The 22,935-nt window shown below is 37.2% G+C and overlaps 1 protein-coding gene across 1 annotated transcript in view; it reads right to left on the reverse strand.

Moving 5' to 3' along the window:
* LOC139701162 (glutamate receptor ionotropic, kainate 1-like) overlaps positions 1-22,935 on the reverse strand; it is a 469,093-nt gene that overhangs the window by 444,693 nt on the left and 1,465 nt on the right. The gene's annotated exons all lie outside the window — the stretch shown is intronic.

Below are 22,935 nucleotides of genomic sequence, written 5' to 3' on the forward strand. Positions count from 1 at the left end.
CAACAAAGGTGTCATGTTTTGTTGTGTTAGACAACGCTTGGAAATGTAACGACGGTCGGTTATTGTGATAATTCAAAACCTACCTCAAATAATGGAATTCCACATTAATACATGTATGCTCGAGAAAACACAATAAAGAACAAGAAGTATGAGCCATGTGGGTTGGTTATAAATGGCGGATTTTTGCGTTTCGTAGATGCTGCAGGAGGGATACTGTGGGGAAATTGTGCTGTTTCTCATTCGCACTGTCTATAAAGAAACTTCCAAACCTTCACTCTTAGCGCTTGGTCTATGTCAAACATTTCGTCTACCCTCATACTCACTGGAAGCTTGTAATCTTGGAGTGTTTGTACTTCTTAAAGTCCCCATGGCCTTTCTCTTTATCCTTGACCTTGGCAGGCCATTCAATCCTCCGTCCCATCGGACGAAATGAAATGATATGATATAGTTAGTTCTGCTCCCTCTTCTGGATCTCCCTTCTGGGCTTGGCTTACAAAAACGATCCTTCTGTGTGGTACAGAGCGTAATTCCATCGTCTTGCCTAAAGTTTTCGATCTTTTCCTCAATTTCTACGACTTCAAAAAACCTACCGAGGAAGTTCTAGGGAAGAGGGAAGGGTCATGAATACTTCCAAAAATATAAGCACTCCCGAATTACTCCCTTCCGGGGGCAGAGCAAATGTTCAAGAAAGACCAGGCACTGAGATGAAAGAAGTTGGTGCTTTAAAAACACCTGAAAATGGGGAAAATTATCACTGCTCTTTATTATTCCACCTATTAAGATTGAAAACTGTTGAGCCATGCAATGCTTAATACGCAACAGAAAAGGAAAACGGTCTTGATAAAAATAAATTAAGATACTTTTCATGGGTATTTATGAAGCTCTGAGATTTTGTTAGAGAGAATAACGGAAAACAATAATTGGAATTACGACGGAAATTGAGAAAAGGTTTATACATAGATAGTCAAAAAAGGTCAATAAACAAAACAAATGGCAATCAAAGTAGAAAAATATTGAGATATATTTATTGAAAAATAAAAGAAACTTCGTTCTTGAAAAATATAGAGAACAGTGATACCGCTATATGTCTGCATATAATAAGTTAATAAAAAACTCTTTTGGTCGACCATGTCGACCAGAAGAGAAGCCAGTGCGTGGTCCGAGAAAAGAAGCATATGATATTACTGTATGCTCTGAGTATGATGCTTAATCAATTGATCTGGGAGAAAGCATTATGTGAAATTACACGACATGAAACTAAAATGAAAACTCCGGTGATATATAAGCATCTTTCAACCTTCAATGTTGCTGTTTTCATACATTAGGGAATGATAAAGATTTAGAAGGTCGTTTTCAGTTCAGTTCAGAAAATTTTCAGCATGTATATACATACAAAGGTCCACATTGAGGATTATGCTGATATTCTTTAAAACCATTACAAAAATCTAGTATCTTTTTTGTACATGTCATTTGTAATAAATTTTCTCAGCTTTGATTATTTTAAATGAAATTCTTTAGAACTTAGGCATAAATATTTTTTTTCATAAATATGAAGGTAACATGTAACCTGAGCCAACTTTCTATTTTTCGCATTGCCACTCGCAGTTCATCTGTTAATGGAATAACCAAACAGATTTTCGTAAATATGACATGGGTAAAAATACTGACAGTTGACAGCGATCTATATGGTGCAGGTATGCATGTGAACTGAAATAGGCGAAAATCAAAAAGGTGCATTGTAACGTGGCGTATGAATACTATAGTTCAGGTTGAATTGGTTGGATGAGGAATATACGTACTTTTGTGTACGAAAAGAGCAATATTGAAGGTTATAAGAAGCTTTTATTACTAAGTTTTCATATGAGTTTCATAGTGTGCATTTCCACCTTTTACTTGCTTCCAGTTCAACTGAGAAATCATCATTCTCAGGGCATAATGTAATATCATATCCTCCATTACTCGGACCATACACTGACTTAACATTATATACATACACGGTCACACAAAAGAGTTATTTATCTGCGTATTAAATATGTATTATATGTATTTGTATACGTGTCGAAGGAAAGGATTTGTGCATGAATTTATATGCCACTGTGGGTATAATTTTACATGTATGTGCTGATTTTGCATATGGTTGTGTTCCTTTTTACGGATGGTGACCTAACACCCCCCACCACTCGCGTTTGCGGCAGCTTGCGGGGTATTATGTAGATGTACATATGCATAGATATCTTCGCGGTTGGAGTGGTATTACAGCATTTGATACTACTGATACTTATCTGTCTTTTAGGCTTTTGGTGTTGCGAACAGCTTCTTTGGTATAATAATGAGTATCGAAAATTTTCTTGCGGAGAAAAACTCCCTAACCACCCAAACTCCTTTAACAATCCTTCGCTGCCACTTCGACGAATTTCCCTCCTTAGCCTTCACTTTCGAACTAAACACACAGCCTCTCAAACTCTCCAACATGAATTTATCCCAGCACCGATCTGATGAATAATGCCACATCGCAAACCTCCCCCCCCCCATCCCACGCCCTACGGATGATTCCATCAAAGACACATTCAATTTCATTTCCGACTCCACAGGCCAGCACGCAGAGTTCACATACCGACATGAACAACACCAACTTCTGGAATCGAGAACACCAAGGGGTTAGGAGTTAGGATGCGGCGCTATGGTAGCTCTGGGGAACTTTCCCTTCGAGAAACCCAACGCTTATAACAAGGCGCGCCTCCTGCTCGCGGGCTTGGGATGGCGGAGGAAGGGCGGGGGACTTTCGCAGGGTTAGATGGGTCGCGCGGGGAGAGCGTAGGGTGAGAAGGAGGAGAGACTTTATTCATTCCCTCCATCACCCCATTACCAACAATTCCCGGTCGCCCTTCCGATTTCCATCCCCACGCACTCGCAAATCGCTTCATATCAATCGACACCAGCAACCCACCCATCTCTCATCACCTTCTCCCCGCGGCCCAGAGTGGATTACGGGGAGCCACACTTCCGAGTCCTCGAAGTGGCCCATCCCATCCTGCGTGATCCTTAAACGCATTCCCACAGATCGTACACGCACGGACTCCCACGCACAGGCGCACACCATTCCTCACCCTTTAGATCGGCATTTTGGCTCCAGTCCCATCTCCTTCCTCACTTTCCGACACCCTTTTGACGGGTGGAGTCGTCTTTTTCGCCTGAATACCTCATTTGTGTCTCCCGGACGACTTCTAACTTTCCTGAGTGGCTCTTTTAACTTTCCCACGCGCTCGGAACACCTCTCTCTCTCACACCCTGGCCTAACCACCGTCCTTACCCACCACCTGGGTGGGTAAGGACGGTGCTCATGGCCATTTCTTTTCTTTATCTCTCGCTCTCTCTCCCTGTGGTTTAACTCCATTCCTTTCTCACCCCCTTCTCTATTTACATCCCCCTCCACACATTTTAATTGGTAAATTTTCCCTAATCCCAATGCACATATATTTTTACTTCGTTTTTGAAATTCGATATTCGTTTGCATCCCTTAGCCGTTATAATTCATCGTAGTAAATTTCCAACGGAAAGCAAACAAGGGTTCCTGACAGTTATTATATATTTATATATCCGTCAGTTATTGTATATTATATATTTATATATCCGTTTTCCTTACGTTAATACCACTGAGATATGTACGTACGTTTTTTGAGTTTCAATAAAATAAAATAAATCTAAGGATATGTGGAATCCATACCATCCATGATTTTTATAATGTGTTATTTCATTCCCTTGTCACCTGGAATCAACCAATTTTTCCACAAATTCTATATTTTCTCAAGAGAAATATCCTCAGTTTAATTTTATTTGGTAATATGAATAAGATTCCTCATAAATATTTACCTATTTGTAAACGGCTTCACTTAGTTCTATATACATATCTTCATTGAAATTACAATTCTTCCCTGTAGTGTCCGCATAGTGCTAAAAAAGGTTTCCATCTAGTACTCAAAGTTTTACACACTTCTTTGTAACTAAATACTGTCCTCTTTCTTTCTTTTGATTCAAGTAACACTCGGTAGTGACTCGAATTTTTAAGCATTCCTTTATGTTTCTCATAGGAAATTGGCATCAGTTTGTGTTCCTTTACGTAACTGGTCATAAAGTTTATAAGAAGCTATACTTACGTTCTTATCGGCTTGGCGTTCATACGGGCATAAAAAGGCAATCAAAGTTCGCAAAAAGTTAAATGAGAAAGGGGATAGGTGAAAAATGGTTTGCAATCCAACGCGATAAAATTATATGTTCGTCATGCACCAAAATAGTTCATTTTACCTTGGTGTGATACAAAAAATATCCACAACCTATCTGGTATTAAAGCCTTTAAAGGGTATCAAAAAATATAGGATAAAAATTAACAATTAAAATCTGGCCGTTAGGGACAGACCTAGGTGATTCAAAAGGTGAAGTAAAACGATGATGATAATGTTGAGATATAAAAAAATAAGAATGAAAACTTTAAATAACATTTTCCTCAATTCCCAATCACTGTGGAATTATTTGGGTATAAAACTTTATCAAAAACGTTTATCAAAATTTGATCATTCGTGCATAATAGAGGATTTTATCTTCATCTACACAATGGTTCAAAAGCTATAAAGAGAACATGACATACACATAAAAAATGCAAGAAAACAGGGCGTGTCGCTTAAATCTGGACAAATCTCAATTTTGATTTCCCGCCATATCGTTGTGCCACTGGAGGTCGTGATTGGCGTTCTTGAAAGCTATAGGCATCTAGTAAACACTCAAAACTTTAAAATGGCCACGATCTTACGCAAAAGTGCGGAGTACGATCGAAGAGCCACTATTATCAAAAGTGTTCGCGCTGGGCATTATATTTCGAAATATTGCGATTCCTCTGGTTCACCAAGATCACCTGTTTATGATATTGTGGTTAAGTATAATGCTTCGGAGAAGTCTGGGAAAGGTTTCGCTGACCCGGCGAGGAAATCTCATTCGAGAATACGCATACTTGGCCGGATTTTAGCGCCGCACTCTGCATACTATATATACGTGAGCACAGAGAAAGAGATTGTGCGTTCAATGCCTAAATAATCAAATTGGTATATTAATGACTTATTTTAGGAGGCATTGAATTTAAGGTCTTTTTCAACTTAAATTCACAAGTGCTAAGATATTGAGCGAATTTTGGTATCTTAATTACTCTATTGTAGCCTAAATCTACGATTTATAATAGAGCGCCACACTGCAGTATATTGAATAAGTACGTCTGAAATGTTTGGGGAAATTTTATCTTGAAAGCAATATATAAAAAAATCTCTTTCCTCAACTTCAGAATTTTACAAGGTAAATTAGTGAATGACATTTTCGATAGTTCGACAGAGCAGATTTTCATATTGATATGCATTTTGATTTATCTTCTGCATGCATCTAATTCTTATTCAATAATTATTTGGAGAGATCACACTTATGGTACGTTTCCTAATTATCTCCGCAAACTAGTTCAAATATTCTAATGACAATTTTTTTTGATCGCCATTTTATTTATAACAAAGAAATATATTCTGGATTATTCATATATATATATATATATATGTATACAATGTAAGTTAACTTGAACCAAAACTTTATATTTAAAACACCAGCAATAAATTCCTCTCCACTACAAGTTTTTATTGTGCAAAGAAATAGTAGAAAATGTCATGCAATCATTACCATGAATATTTATAAAACACCAAGAATGATTGCAAAAACAATTACGATTTGATCGAACTAGTTCTTAAAGTTTCTTTTGACTTCTTAATAAATGCCTTCAATTTTTTCACAGAGATAACACCTCCTTGAGTGTATGTATTTGTTAACCAGCGCAATAACTATACTTTTTACTACGATAATAAACCCAAGATATGAATAACTCTCCGTTAAAAGAAGGGAAAAATCTTTATCGCAGCATTATCTTTTAAACTAATACTGCTAGGTATATCTTTTATTTTGCTGTTCTAACTAAAGTAGTCCCTTCCTAATTACATTACCTAAGCAAACTATTATACATTAGGATGCATATCTTTGCTGAGAAAACAGCTACATATACCAATTTAATACCTTAAATAGCTTAAACAAGAACGTGTTTTAGGTCTTAAGGCATACCTTTTATAATGAAATAGCGATTTTTCCACAATATCAATGTTGATTCTGCTGTATTAAAATACCTCATTCAAACTAATTGTTTTTATCACAGCATATGGAGGTAACTAACCTTGGTTATGTTGAAATCACGATTACTGCGAAGCAAGAGAAAATACATGAATTTTCCAATGATGGAGTGAGCACATTTACTTTATTTGATGTTGTATGCAGACATACTCCGCGGCTCTCGGTATCGCAAGAAAACACGATGGCCCCGTAACTTTCTGAAAGCCTCAGTTTCCCCTGGGCTCTCCAAGTTTGGAGGTGCCCGAGTCCTAATTTCTCCAGTAACCCTACCTCACTCGTATTATTTTCGCAGGGCTCTTGGAAAACACCTATCGCGCTACAACTGTCTCGTTCCACGGCAAGGAATCAGAATCAGATTCGGTAATGTGATTTGAAATCCTTGCTCCGTACCCGGTAGACCCGTGCGGCAAACAAACACTGCTTCCCCGTTCAACGGTCTCCTAAAATAAACGCCTCGTCGTACCCCTCGTGGAAGGACCCCTTCTCCCCCTTCCCTTCACCTTCTGCGTCTCCTTCTCCCCAGCGCTATCTCCCCATTACGTACGGCGCCTTTGGCGAGAGCTCTTCACCCCTCCCCCCTTCCAAAACCCGCTCTCTCCCACACGCCCACTCGCCATCCTTCCTTATCTTCCCGAGTCGAAGCACACGCACATTAAGAGGACACTTAGCGAAGAAGCACTACATAATCTCGTTTGCTTCCTCCATGATTTCTTTCAACCTCTGGGGAACGCGCGGAGAACCATTTTCACCGTCTCAGATTATTTCCTACAAACGCAATGAAATACTTATAAGTCCACGCTATTTTACTCAGAGTGAAATAATCGTTGATTCTGAAAAAATGTGACACACGCGAGCCATTAGTGACTGGAACGTTCTACTATAACTCTTTCAAGCCTCTGTAGTATGTGCTGCAAGAGGAATGTGTGTGCTTTTCCTTAAGCCTTATTTTCTTCGTTGCTGTCACTCCGAAGGAGATTAGAGGGTTGGATGTCCTTGGATCCGATTAAAGACGCGTGACCACATGTACACCTCACCGGCCATGCGGTAGGGAGTTTTGGGTCTCTAGCCATTAGGGATGTAGTTCATTTCCAGTATTCCTTGCCCTAAATTTACGGGTAATTTACTTGCTCTGCTCGATTTTTTTACTGTTGTATGAGGGAAACTTTGCGAGAGAAAAAAGATTTCTTCGGTCAGTCTGTTCGACGATCAATTATTCTTGAGCTTATCATTGTGACCTCTCCAACCAATATAAAGCATGGTTATATTTACTATATGCCAGCGTTAAACATGCAATTTATGAATGTATACTAAATGTGTTTATCCGTAAATGCAATCTCCTTCCTTCTAGTATCTCCCATACCATTATTTATCGTCCAGTTACACTGAGAATCGATATAAAAAACACGATAGATATCTCAAGAGATTTGAAAGATCTCGTTTCACCGTTAATTGTTCCAATTTTTATGACAAACCATACTGTTATGCCAAACTTAGTACTCCCTCATTTGTTTTTCTTTTCACACATTGTAATATTTCCATTCTTCTTCATACGCACATCTTAAAAGCCTCTCATCTTTGCTTCTAAGTCTAGCTTATTTACCCCTCATGGATCAAGTTTCCGACCCATATAAATCTACGCTCATTTAAAAATTTTCATTACGTACTTTCAAATGGTACCAATCATCAATCCTAGTTTCTTTGCAAAAACGTCTGTCCTAAATAATATCCTCTTTTAACGCCATTACTTATTTCTGTAGCTCTTTCTGAAAACACCAACTAAATAGGTTTTACCTGTTTTAGTTCAGTGTCCTCCAACTCTAATGCTTACACAAGTTGATTGTCCGATCAGCTCAATATAGCAGTAAGGGTGTACTCACGTCAAAAATAGTATAAGAGGAAATATTTGGTTCCGTTAATGATTTTTGCGAACATTTATGACAAGAAAACATTACGCTAAAAACAAATACGGTTTAATGACCAACTAACCAAACAAAATATAAGAGTACCCTGCGATGGGCTTCAACTTGAAATTTTGCCAAATATTGCTCTAACACGGGGAAAATAATAATGCTGAGGATAAGAGGTGTGCGAATAAAATTTGGCGGATGCATTGTCTCTCCCTATTTATCCTTCCTCCCGTTCTCGGAAAGAGAGAGTACCATTTCCCTGTTGAACGGAGAAGAACGTTTGTCGTTTCTCTGTCTCCACGTAGTCGGGCGGGAGTAAGAGGAAGCCCCTTTTAGTTCTTCTGGGTAATTATGCCCGCAGAAGTCATCGCATATCCAACTGTTTGAGCTTCGCAATCTTGAGGAATTTACTCTGAAGCCCCCTTCTTTCGCCTTCAACACTGGCACACACAAACAGGCGCGCGCGCACCAGCACTCCGCTTTCTCTAGCAACGCGGTGGCGTGTATGCCGCAAGAGCGAACGATAAGGACATCATTACGCCTTTCGCTTGTTTAATCGAGGCCCGTCGCACACTCCACGTCCGTCCGCAGGAGTGGAGCGCACCCACGCCTGCCTTCCCGGAGGAAAGGGGACGACGGCACGAGAGGAATGTGAGCAGGGCAGAGGTCGCGCCATGGGCGAGATAAAGAAAAGGTGGGACTTGAAGATTCCGAGAGGTTCCTCTTCTCGCTCACAGCGTGAGGTATTTTGGATGCGAAAACTCGCGTGGCACGCAGGGAGCCCGGAAACAGCATGCACAGATTTCAAGAACGGTTACGGGCAGATTAAAAGAACTGTGGAAATGCCACGAAGGTTACTTTATTGAAGTCACCCACTTCAAAATGTAAGAATTTCACAGAGTTAAAATTATTTGCAACGACCAGAATTCAATCTCGTGTCCCTCGATATTGGACCAAGTGTTTAGCCGATTTACGAGCTACTCGTACCTTCGTTTTACATCTGTTTATTGTTCAAAACGTGACGTACGTTAGCTATTTAGTCATTAAAATTGAAAAAGCAGTCTGCCGTTTAAAGCTGTCGACGCCTAATCATACAATGTGAATTTTGAAGGGATTTAAAGAAATAAGATTTAATGACGAATATACATACATTCTTCACAATGTAATCGTAGAAACTTGCTAAAACACTCGGCCGGATATTGACGGATTCAGGCTCATATACTGGTGAAGAAGAATTGTTTTTACACTGTGAAATACACACATTTTGGTATTTGGTATGATTCGTTCAGACACCTTCTTTTACAATTAAAATGACTCAAATTTAACAATGAAATGATTTAAAAGAGGACTTAAAGACGCTACTATCTGGCATTAGCGCAGACAGTCCTCCAGTATAATTCGGACGTGAGAAGTACCAGTAACTGCCCTGAAATGGGCAAATCAACATAAGTAACGATGTTATTGAAATGAAATAATCCAAGGTTTTGAGAAAATATATAACAATTCTTGAAAAATATCTCAGTCGATAAAAGAAGGATAACTAGTAACCAGACATTCTGATAATCTAAATAAATGTAACTTGCTCTAATTTATTCTCAGATAAATAATAATTAATAAAAATACTGAAATAATAACAATAATAAAATAGTAATGAATCATCTTAATAGGGTCAATACAAGACTAGATCGTCGCTTCTTCCACCAATTGTGAGTCCAGAGAAGTTATCTTAGATTCTAATTTTTTTATGATCAATTGTATAGGTTAAATTAATTTTTGACCGAAAGTGTTCGTTAGTAGGCTCTTAAATTCATGAAAAAGTATGAAATAATTAATTTGATCAAGAAAAAATATTTCTTTCATGCTTTCCGTCACCGCTACTAATTGGTATTTCACCGTCATAACGAAGGATGAAACGATCAACAGTGAAAATTTTGCATTTTAATTATCGAGAGCAATAACTAAGTATTTAGGGAGAATAAGACTTTGTAAAATGAAAGTTGAAATAATGACAAAGTTTTGAAACCTTTGGAATTGATCCCATTGCGATAAATTGAAAATATTTGTGACAAATATTTATATCCTTATATTCAACGATAACTTTCGTGTTCCCTTCTTAACATATTTATTCAAAAATAAAATTTCTTTATTAAATGATTTAAAAAATTTAACTGACTACCGATATGCTATTACTCTGTTCTAAAATGACGATTCTCTATGTTGAAAGTGCAAGGGAAGGCAAAAGCAGAAGCGGGTAACCGGGAGCAGAGAAAAAAAAAGATCTCGATTGTCTTTTTGTTTAGAAAAGTTGTCTCACATAGTCGTCCTCGTGACTCATTGGCCTCTTTTACTTGGCACGGCAAAGAAAAGAGAGAGCAGAAGGGATCCGTTACAAATAAAAGATTTTCCCTCAGTATTTTTATTCTAAAGAGACGGATTATCCCCCTTTTCGAAAGAGATCGTTAAGTCCCGTGGGAGTTGTAGATGGCACGAGGTTTGTCCCAGAACGTTTCATGTTAAAAAAAAACTAAGATGAAGCACAACCAGGCTTTTGACCCGACCTTGTTTTTTGCATTTTTTATTCTTGTACTGCTCGGAAAGGATTTGATTCCTTGTGCATGGGGTATAAGTTGACGGAGACTTAAAAAAACTGCCAGGGAATGACGAAATTCTACTAACTCTAGGTGCGCTCTTGGACTCGACACACGCTGAATCTTTCGTCAGTGATAGCAAAGCAGCAAAACCCTCATGGTTTTGATTTCCATGGGAACAGTTGTCTAAGGTAACTATAAAGAGTTATACATAATGTCACCTCAACCTTTTTCCAGCGCAGTTAGTACTAAGGAATACAATACTAATTATAATTTCTAATAATGAAGTAATACGGTTTAAGGGACGTTACGGTTGGACATAAACTGATCATCTCTCAATTTCTCAGCTTCGTCTCACAAGGCACACCATGGCTCGCTTCAACTTTTCTTAATTTTGCCTATTTTCCACCTCCCTAAATTTCGTCCAACATGAATATCCCATGACTATTCCCCTTCCTACCTCGCTTCCCTAACCTTTTCCCACTGTCGCAATCTTAAACATTTCATCCCCAATTAAAATATTCTACATCCGGCTTACCTGACTCCTTTGGATATGAACCAAAAATTCTCTGTCCTCCTTCACCATGCCTAGATGTTCTTTGTTTTCTTTTCCGTCCATTTAACCTTTTCCATGCTGCTCCACGCCCAAATCTCACAAACCTCCTATCTACGCCTACCATCTTGCTTCAACAGTGGTGTTTTCACGTCGTACAAAACCAGGCTTCGTACCAAAGTTTTAACGAGTCTTTCCTTAACATCCTTACCCTACGTCCCTGTCATCAAATCCATCCTCCTTGCAAAAGCTTCTTTGCCTTTGTTCCCCCTACTCTAGTTTTTCACCTCATATTTTAACGTTTAACTTAGCTTTCCTCTTACTCAAAAGTATTAACCTTTGTTTTGTTCACCGTTTGAATTAAAAGATCAATACAAAACATCTACCGGGAAATGAACGAATAAAAAAAGAAGTTTTCTACAAAAATTATGATTTATCCATGAGAATTATTACTATATCGGCTATCTACATATAAAAATTGCTGAATATTAGTGAACTGTAGTTTTAAAACGAAGGCTAATAAAGTCTTGCAATTGAATTGTGGTAATAAAAATTTTCCGGCATATTTTCATTCACACATGTTCAATACACTCGTTACTTTTTTTGACAAACGATCTGCAATAACCGCCATCTTTATTTTTTCCATCATTCAACATATTAAAATACACCCTTTGGAATCTTCGTCTTGTAAAATGGGCCACATAAATATGCATAAAATAATCTTGAATTTCTCAGAAGAGGTTTTCTTGAGTAAGTATCACCAAGTTTCACAGCGATCGGATGATGTCCATAGACACGTGTATTTCTTCATATTATTCCCATTGAAACTTCAGAATAATTATTAATAGATCAATTAATTAATTAAAGCTTGGGAATTATTTTAAACTCTTGAACTTTTCATTCCGGTCACTACGAATTCTTACATATGGTCAAAGATACTACAATTTTTACAAATACGAGTGTATCTTGAAAGCATGATAAAATTAGCGCATAATTGTGACATTTTTTATAACCTGGGGTACTAAAGGCAGACAATTTTTGAATAAATTGATTTTTTCCTACTAAGAAAGAAGTTACAGGCGTTGTAGAGGAAGACAATTTAGATGAGACAGTACAAGTAATTTCAGGAGATATCAGATACCAAAAGACAGTAGCCATTACAGACGGTAATACAAGAAAGAGTGTTGGGAAAGCGAGGTAGAGGCAGGAATACAATAAGCATTTTAAATGAAATCAAGGGTGCTAGAAAGTATGCAAAGATAAATAATGATTTGTTCTTATATTCATTATAGGTTTCCAGGGCATACAATGTACCATTTTGGTGAGGACAGATACAGCCATGCGTAGGGTCATTGTCCATCAAAAACCTACTCTAATTCGACAGAACACTGCTAATATTTTTCCCTCTATGTCTACTAGCAAAAGAAACAAGCCACTGGGTAATAATCCCTATACGCCTGTCAACCTAATACGTGCATATCCATTCCCCGAAACTATTTTTTGACCCCGATACGAACGTGTCATTGGCAGGTGGGAGGGGAAAAGATATTTTAAGTGTTGTCTACTTCACCCCTTACGATTCCCCTCGTTGGTAGGAATTTGGGGAGTTATGTGGGGCACAAAACCTGGAGCTCATAAGAGGATTTGCCGCGGGGCAGAAGGTGCGTGAGACCAAACTCCCTTACTCTTCCATTTCAAATCCCGAGGTTTCACTCTCCGGCCACACAACCATAAAACGAGCGAGAAAAGGTGCCTTGGAAGTGGCCTTTATCCATGTGAGATACCATCATCCAATTAATGTTAATTTACTTTTCCCTCCTCGAATTTCCCCGACAAAACCCAAAACAGACTAACCATAGCTTTGACCAGACCTGAGAACAAACCACACCGCTCAAATATCATCCTTCCAAAAAATACGATGTATTCTCATCCAATTTTGATTTTGTTCGGCACGGATTTTACTGATGTCAAGCCGTACAAACAGTGTTGAGGATATGATATGTAATTTATATAACTCTTTCTAAATTTAAAGCCTCACCAGTTATGCAAAATATTATGTCATATGTATATCAATATAAATGTATGCATATATATTTAGAATTTTCTATTGAAGTCTAAATTAGCATGTGGTTATTTGAGTGGAGTCTTTCAAATACAAAAAAAGTAGTAGGGCACTACTGACCCTCAAACTCTATATTAAAATAATTTCACGGTAAAATAAGATACATGTATACTTAGATATATAATAAATACAAAGAAGATACATGTAAACTAAGATACTCGTATTTTAATTTAATAAATCAATGATTTTCATCTACGAAGATTTTTTTCTTCAGTAGTTTTATTTTCTAAGATTTTAACAATTTTACCAAACTTAAGTAAGAATCATGACGTTAAGGACTTAAATTAAGGCAAATATTTAAGTCATGATATTGCGGTGCTGATATTTACTTTATAAATTGAGCGTTGCATAGCTAACTTGTTTCGGTGAAAATGCATTCTGTAAGCTAATATAGAATTTAAGTGATATTTATCAGTCATTTTTTTAAATAAGGAGATTATAAAGACACCAGTGATCAGGGAGGAATGCCAAATAAAACATTGAGTTAGATGAAAAAGTTGAAATAAATAAACTCAGACTCAGATGTTCACTTGAGAAAAGCGGGCAAACTACTTCGAGCAGGCCAGTATGATGTCAAAAGAGGTAAGGCGGAAACGAGACCGCGAGGAGATTGGACTAAACCAGTGGCACCAGTTATAAAACCAGGTACATGCTCTCTGGAAATTCAATAAACAAGGAGAAGAGGATGCCTTTTTGTGTATTTCGTAGGAGATAAATTGCAGGAATCCGAAATTTTCTTTCGACATTGTCAATTAAAAACTATCTATTTTCAGTTTCACGTCCGACGCATTGTTATTTCTATTGAGTTAAAACTAAGCTCTTTGTGAATATGAAAATACCCTTTTTAAATCTGAAATTAATTAGATTCAACGCTATATTAAAAAAATTCCCGAGAGAATGAAATTCTCATATTTTTTCAATTAGCTTAAACCGCAGCTTTAAAAAAGTCAAATGAAAACATTTTCCTCTGAAATATTATGCTTGATATATAAACGTAGAGAGAGTTCGTTAGCGCTAGCCGCAATTGAAGTAGTAGTTTTGAGGGGAGGCGACCGACAGCTAAGGTCATTTGCGCCATAGGGGATGGACAGGAAAGGATGAAGGGTGGAGAGAAACCCGGCGTCGGCATTAGCCTACTCTTTACGAAAGGCGCCAATCCGCCGCAATTGAAATGAGGTGTGCAGTCCCTTAGTATTATATTTTGACTAATCTTTTCGAAGTGTTTAGGCACCTGACCCAGTGGAGCTTAATTTCTCAACAGTAAAAAAAACGCGAAAGCTTGGTGTTCCTATGAGAAGAGTTTATTTTTAACCTCACTTGATTAAGTTGCTTAGGAAAAATTAAGCGATAATATTTCTTATCAATGGGAATATTAATATACGGTTTAAGTGTATCAACTTATTTCGCATTAATTCGAAAACAGCAATTTGGCCTTCACATGAATTTTAACATTGAATTAACTATAGAAACAATTAAAAACACCCCAGCCATAAATGTAGAAAAAACCCATCCAGGGTTTTTCTCCTATTAGGGCTTCATTTTCTTACTCCCCTGCCTAGCACTGCCTATTTTCGCTGACTTTCAATTCTCCACACATACCTGAAAAGTCTGAGGAATTTACAGATTATGGGTAAATTCCCGTACTCTCCTATTTTCCGTAATACAGTGATTAATTCTACCTAATATACTCTATCAAGCACAATTTTAAAATACATACATATATCATATCATTACATCCTCTTGTATTTTGCCATTTCTTTCTATCAGTGACCCCACAAAGCTATGGCATAAAGTGTAACTCTCACCTTCCTGAAATGAAATTATTCTTCCCCCTAGTGACCATTTTCTCTCTTCTGTTTCCTTTTTTGATGAACCTTAGATACTTAAATAATTATTTGCCCAATAGTCTTCACATGTATAATGTTCACATATTTAAATAATTATGTTTTCATGTTAAGCTTGTATTACAGCGTTTTTCCACCAGATTTTCCATTTATATATTATTTGTAGCAAGGTACATATATTATTTCAAAATTCGTAAATGTTACTGTTTATTTGAATTACAGACGATTTCTATCCACTTTTAAAATCAGTTAAGAAAATACTTTCGCCAAATTTCTGATTCTTGAAAGTTTCTGAAACTAAAGAGTTAAAAAAAAATTTTACCTCGTTTACTACTAGAAATAAAAAAAACTTCTATAAAAATGTCTGTGCCGAAACATCAAACACAAATTAAATCAATAAAAACCACGAAAAGCACAAAAAAATTCTAAAAATATCCATTGGTATAAATACAATAAAGGTGAAGATACCAGTGTCTAGGGCACATAATTAATTCGTTGCGGCCATCTTCGCCTCTTATGAATACTTCCTACGTTACATTCCGACCTATTCTCCATTTTCTCACCTGCCATGCTATTTCATTATTCATACATCTACATCTACGTAATACCCCGCAAGCCGCCACAAGGGCGTGTGGCGGGGGATGTTAGGACACTACCCGTAATTAAGAAGGAAAAAAAACCGTATGCATAAGCCAAAAATGTATACTATCCACAAACAAAACATGGTAAATATTCATGCAACAACACTTACACCCAACAAACATGCAAACAGTCAAACTACCAACTAGCATAAACATGCACCTACAAATGTAACTGATATCTTTGTCATGTTTAATTTTGTTTCGAATTGTACATTATATGTTTTCAATATTTCCAAAGTAAATATGGTTTTACAACTAATTACAGTTGCAGTATTCCAAGCTACTATCCACATTAAGCTCTATAGATTCTATTACTCTTCCTTAAGCGAGGAAGAATTTTCTTGGTATCTTATACTTGAAGTCTAATTCGTGCATTAAATCCTTAGATGGTATTAGCATTCATATTAAAAATATTTTTTCACATGGCAGTAAAATATCAAATACCTATCATACTCCGAAGAAACTGAGGGCGATGCCGCAACAGTAACTTTTAACGGAGTAATCCGCTCCAATTAGAAGTATTTATGTCTCAAAAACATTCTAAACTACTGGAATAAATTGTAAATTTCAAAATAACTCTGTGAATCTAAATGGAATATTACCTCACCATGTAGGTAATTTTCAGATTTTTGGTCAATTCTTTAATTGGTTACTTCGGGTTTAGAGTTTGCTTTTTCTCCTTTGGAGATGTAAAATCATTGGTCTGTAATTACAAAAATTATTGTATCATTAAAGATTAATTGATAAAATTCAAGTTTGGGTCATTTGATTTAATCCCTTATCTAGTCATTGAGCCGTAGCTTATGAGATTCCGAGAAATTTGAGAGAGCAGTTAATCGAGACCCGTTTTAGGTTTCCTCCAAAGCGATAAATGCCAGAAATTAAATGGATTCCTGATATTACTCCGGTGAATACATATAAAAATGGCTTAACACTTATAGGGAACATACATTGAATGGGTGAATATAATGATTTAAATCTTCTGAAGACTGGTATGTACATATCATATTCCATTTACATTAAAAGTCTGGTCAGATATGAAAAAAATCGGTGAGTTAATTTCTGAGTAAAAATCAATATAAAATTAGGTTGAAGTAATGCAGTTACTTTTCGGCATAACTATTGACAATATTAACAAAATTTAATTTCATCAAAAATTAAGAAAGTCATAGTAGAACTAAACACGAGGGTAGGTTGAAAACTAATGCACAAATGCTTGTAGACCACAAACAAAAACAGATAGCAAGATCGGGCAGAAAGAACATTAAAGTACAAGTTCATAAGTTTCAAAATCATATATTTATTATTTCAACATAGTCACCGTTAAGGCTAACACATATCTCCCAACATGTAGCAAGTTTTTTGATTCCTTCACTGAAAAAATCTTCCGACTTTTCTCGAATCCAGGAATTGACAGCTGCCTTCACCTCATCGTCCGAAGTGTAATGATTACTCTTAAGGTACCTCTTGCGTTGAAAAAATAATAAAAATTCCAAGGCGCATGATCGGAGGAATAAGGAGGGCGTAGACTCAGTTCAAATTTCTGGTTTCGTAGAGCCTCTCCAGTAGCGCGCGAGGTGTGTGGACGAGCTTTGTCATGTTGCAAGATTATTGACGCCAGGCTGCCTTTAACAACACACTCGACGTCGGAGATGTTTAAGAGTTTGTCTGTGCTGATAAAAATTTACCTCTGCCCTTCGTTCCAGAAAATCGGTCACATAAACTCAGTGAACATCCTAAAGCAGAGTCAAAAGAAGTTTCATCAACAATTATGGCTATTCCAGACTCGAAGCCACGAAATTTTACCACCCATCGATTTATAGTAGACCTATCAACAGCATCGTCACCATAAAGAGTCGTGAAACGCCGATGAATCTCTGTAGGAATCACTTATTCTGCAAGCTGTTTAACTTCTGCTGACATAGCAGTAGAACACGTCTTTCTTATCGGCCTTAAATTCTTCTTTCACTGTTAAAATCATTTCTTCCACTTCAATTTCCACCATCACCTTTCTTGACAAAGACATCTCACATCACAACAACTAATTCACTGCCTCTATATATATCAAACCCACTGACACTCCTCAATACCTATTTTGTACCATCTGCCACCTTACTCGAACCAAACGCTCGATTCCCAATTTCCTCTCTATCCGCGGACACCGGATTTGCAATACCACAGCCTCCCTTAACAAATGCCTTCACAATCTACACAATGCACTTCACGAACACAGTTACCCGGAAAAGCTCCTACAATATAAAATCCGCCGCTCCACTCAACCTTACACAACAAAAAAAAACAACCCCATATCTGACGCCGTACTCAACCTTTGCATCACTCATTTCCCAGGATATCACTTTCTGAAAACATTTTTTAAAGGGCTTTTTCATATTTTACGCGATAACGACGCTACCTCATATCTACTGCCCCAATTTCCCCCTCTAGCTTACAGACGACCCACCGATCTCAGAAACTTTCTGATATCCATCAACCCTTTGGCGTCCCTCCTGACAAATGTCCTCATCTTTCCCCCCCTTGCAACCACCCCCAATGTAAAGCAAGCCCGCTCATCAGACCTGTTCCCTTCCCCCCACATCCCCTCATTGTCTCCCCAACTCGTTTCCACGCTAATTGCCAGTCCAAAAATTTTATCTATTTTCTGACATGCAATCAAAGCTCTTCATTTTAATAGGCGAATGCATTATCCCCTTGTCCATCCGCATGAACAATAACCGTTTATCCTGTATTTTTTCCTCAATCTCCTCTCTTCCTTTCCCTTCATGTTCAATTTCTCACAACCTTCCCTTGGATCAGCGTCTCTCCCTAACCATTCCAGAATCCCTACCCGATTCAGCCACCAATTTAGAGGTGAGAACTCGCGAATCCGAGTACATTTTAGTATTTCGATCGTTTGAAGTTCCCGGACTCAACCGTCACCAATACATCCGAACCATATTCCCCCATTTTTGTAGCACACCTTGAGCTTCCCCCGCCACAGCCCTAGCGCTCCATCCGCCCGAAACCTTACAGTCTGACCTGAAGGAGACCCCAGAGATGGCCGAAAGCTTAAACCTTCCGAAATGCAAGGGTACACAGTGTGTTACTTTACTATCATTATATGTAAATATCAACTAAATGCGTAAAAAAATTCAGAAAATTGAAGCAATATTTTCAATGAAAAGAAATCTTGTTCTGCCAATGCGTATTATATAAAATGTGCCATAATTGACGAGTGCGCGATTTTCAACTAAATATACAAACACAACCCTATTTAAAACCTTAAGTTCGAGGATAATTCTTTCAACATTCCGTAAATAACCCATGCACCCATATTTAGACTAAATTTCAACTTTAATATAATTTTTACTTAATTAAAATTCTTCTTTAAGAAATTCACGGAGATATTTACTATCCTCAGCTTTATGGTCCTTGCCTCGAGCAAAAATTTTGGGATTCCTGAGATTTTTATAGTTCCCTGAGGCTTTGCATGTTTCACTCTAATTCACTATAAATATTTTGCATTGTCCATCCAACTTTGGTGACAACGAAAAAATCCACGAAACGAAGAGCGAAAAATAAATCCACGAAGCTTGATTAACATAACAGTTTCAGGTTCACTTTTGTGTAATTCCTTCATGATGAGGAAGCTTGATTATTTTGCAAATTTGCGTTAATAAAATGGTTTCAAACGAGTAATTAAATTCGCACACCCTACGGAGGCGTCTCATTTTCGTCACTTGCTGATTTCACCTGATATCAGTAAGTAGATTGTTGCTATAAATAATGAGACTCAGGGAAATGGTTCCGTGAATAAATTTAAATGAAATACTGAAATTTAAGTAACTAGTTACACGTTGGTTTGGATCTAAGGATCAATTCAAATTTTTGGCATCAGGAGACTTCTACTTGCTATGCTTTCATCAAATTCCGTTAAATACTTCTATTGATCAGAGGTTTCCCATGGTCGAACGATCACAGTTACACCTTACCCCTTTATGGATCTCGGAAAGAGCTAACTAGGTCGGTCATATGTCGCAAATTATCAACACTATAATTTATCACATTAAATAACACGAAATAATTAACCATTTTCCATCATCAGATTCAGGTAAGGCTTGGGTAAAAATCAAAACTGTTCAATATATGATAGATTGCTGGTATAAAAACGTCCAGTATATTACTCAACTATTCTTTCAACCCGTTAACTTCATCAAACTGATAGATTTACTGTCCTAATTTCAACATTATTTAACTTAGATATATCTATTTCAATGGATAATTCCTTTTAATGCCCATTCTATTACGCTATCATACTCATTTTATCCACTGGTATATAATGTTTTTATTATCCATATTTCCTTTGACTCATACGTAACTTCTTTTATAGACTTGATTTCTCAAACAATTCTATTCCATTTATACAGGGTTCGTCCGGAAAATAAGTGTACTGACTTCTGGGCCGCTCCAGGCGCGCCCAGCACCACTCTGACGAGCTGCGATTGGAGGGGGGTATGTTGGCAAGCGACGCTGAAAAAGGCAGTCGGCTCTGAGCTGTGGTGTAGTGAGGAACTCTGTTAACGTGAACCTCCACGCTTCGACCCACGTCACGGAACGCGATGCCGAAGATTTTGGAGCAGCGCATAACGCTGCTCCAAAATTCACCATCAAATTTGCGGTAAAGCTTGGGAAATCGTCTACCGAAACTGTCGGTATGATTAACCAGGCTTACGGGGAGTCAGCCATGTCCAGAAACATGATCTTTCGGTGGCACAAGATATTCGTGGAGGGCAGAGAAGAGGTCGACGACGAGTCTTCGAGAGGTTCCCGATGATGCCTTCGCGGGAGCGTTCCAGGAATGGGAACGCCGCTGGAACAAGTGTATCGACTCACAAGGGTCCTATTTTGAGGAATATTAGCTTAAGATATGTAAAAGTGTAATAAATTTTTTTTCCTGAGCTCAGTACACTTATTTTCCGGACGAACCCTGTATCCTGCATTAACCCGTAGAAAACAGAGTATTTCTGTTTCTCTCTTTTATATGGTTCATGTCACCGATCTACAACGAATTTTTCACACGGTGCTTAGGGACAATTGTAACAGCTTTGAACATGGTGCACGTTGTTGCCTCTTCAAGTAAATCTCATTTCAGGCTCGAACTAAAATATGTTTCGATTCCCATAGAACTTCTTCCATCCCATGCCATGATAACCCAAATAAACGATTTCTCTGCTTCCCCTTCTCTCTTCCACTTATTAGGATTTTATTTTTGTTTCTGTAAATAATCAAATTACATGTTTATATTATATAATACATTGTAGGAATGGATGCCATCTCAATTCACTGCTATATTATTGCTTTAGACTCATCCCTAGGGCTTCTTTTTTGCCTCTTCTTGAATAGTACTGGAAAGGGGCAGCATTTTAATCTGACTCTATTTATTTTTCCTTGGATATTTTATTCTTTTTGGGGAACAATACATCTGGAAAACTTTTATCATTAATCTGTCGTCATTATAACACATTTCAATAACGTTTAGGGAATAATAAAAATTATCAATATTTCTATTGTGGAATTTCATTCATATCGCGAATTATGGTGCAATAAGGGATATCGTTAATTACTAAATCACCCCTTCATCAGTATTTCAATCTTGATATTAATTTACTGTAGATCTCCACTCTTTTCTATTCAGTTTCTCTCCACGAATTCCTGGCCAAACACCAGGTGCCAACCGTCCTACTGCCAACCGCCCCACCCGCCCTATTGTCCTGAAATCACCCCAGCAGAATTTGTTTCGTTCCCTCGGATTAGGACAGCCCTGAAAGGAACCCGTTTTTTGTCCATGGAAGAGATCCAATCAGCCGTGACGAAGACCTTGCGAGAGGTGCCCGAAGACGCCTTTCAGGACGCGCACCAGTCATAGCAGAGTCGCTGGAAAATATGTGTTGAGGCCCAAAGACAGTACTTTGAAGATTTTTAAAGGTTTGTGCAAATCTGTTCAATAATTAACAGCAAAAATAATTGCATTACTGCTGGGGTGTACCCTTTATATATATTCATAAGTGTTATCATAACTTTATTATTCTCAAGATTAATCTTGACCCGTCTGCGTTAAATTTAATTTCATAACTACTTATAACCTAATCGTTTTGCTGAATAATTCCTTGAACCATTTCAACTTTGTTCGCCATATTCACTTACTTTATGTTTTATCTACCTATTTTTCTTGCATATAAGATGAACAAAGAAACCAAAAATATATATATCTATTGCTCAAACTAAAGAAAGGAACAATTTACATAAAATATTAAATTAGATTTAGTACATTGAAATTATATAACCACACAATTATTGTTTATTAATTTTACGAAACGTTTCCAGAAAAATTTTAATCAATACCCAAAATACTCATGCTTAATAATAAATTCATATTTCCAGGAAATTGTAGTGTAAACACTAGGAAAGTTATATTTTAGTAATTTTTTACCTGGTACTAATTCTACAAAAATGCAATTAATGCCATCTTTATAGTCATAAGGATTTTCAATGAGTGAAAGTAAACTGTTAATTTCCGATTGAACGCGTTAAAAGAGTACCTATTTCAATTAGGACCAAACAATGTCGAACATAATTACACTGCGTCGAGTACTAGATTCATCGTTTACCATTAATCATATGGGTTAAAATACACATTATCTCTGCGAGTTGAAACTCAAAATGGACTGATGTTTCAAGGAAGAGTCTTTCATCGGATTCCACTAATTCGTTTCCAATCTGTTTCGGTTACAACAATTTTCCGGTTTTGTGATTAAATCCTCCTGGCATTGAACACGGTGTTTCTGTTTTATCAAAGCGAAAAATGGTTACGTTATGATGCATACATGCAAATTTACTGTATTTGAAGACTCTCCAAAGTAGGCCTATTCCATTGCATTAAAAAGCTTCCAAGATTTCACATGAAAAATTATACGTCTACGAAGAAATATATTTCTGTCATAGACTCCTTTGATGAATTTCATAATGCAATGTTGGAATTTTAATTGTTAGTTTCTATTGAAGGGCTTATAAAATGTCAA

Source organism: Hetaerina americana, unplaced genomic scaffold (assembly GCF_022747635.1).
Source record: "Hetaerina americana unplaced genomic scaffold, ioHetAmer1.1.p SCAF_11, whole genome shotgun sequence".
Lineage (NCBI taxonomy): Eukaryota > Metazoa > Arthropoda > Insecta > Odonata > Calopterygidae > Hetaerina > Hetaerina americana.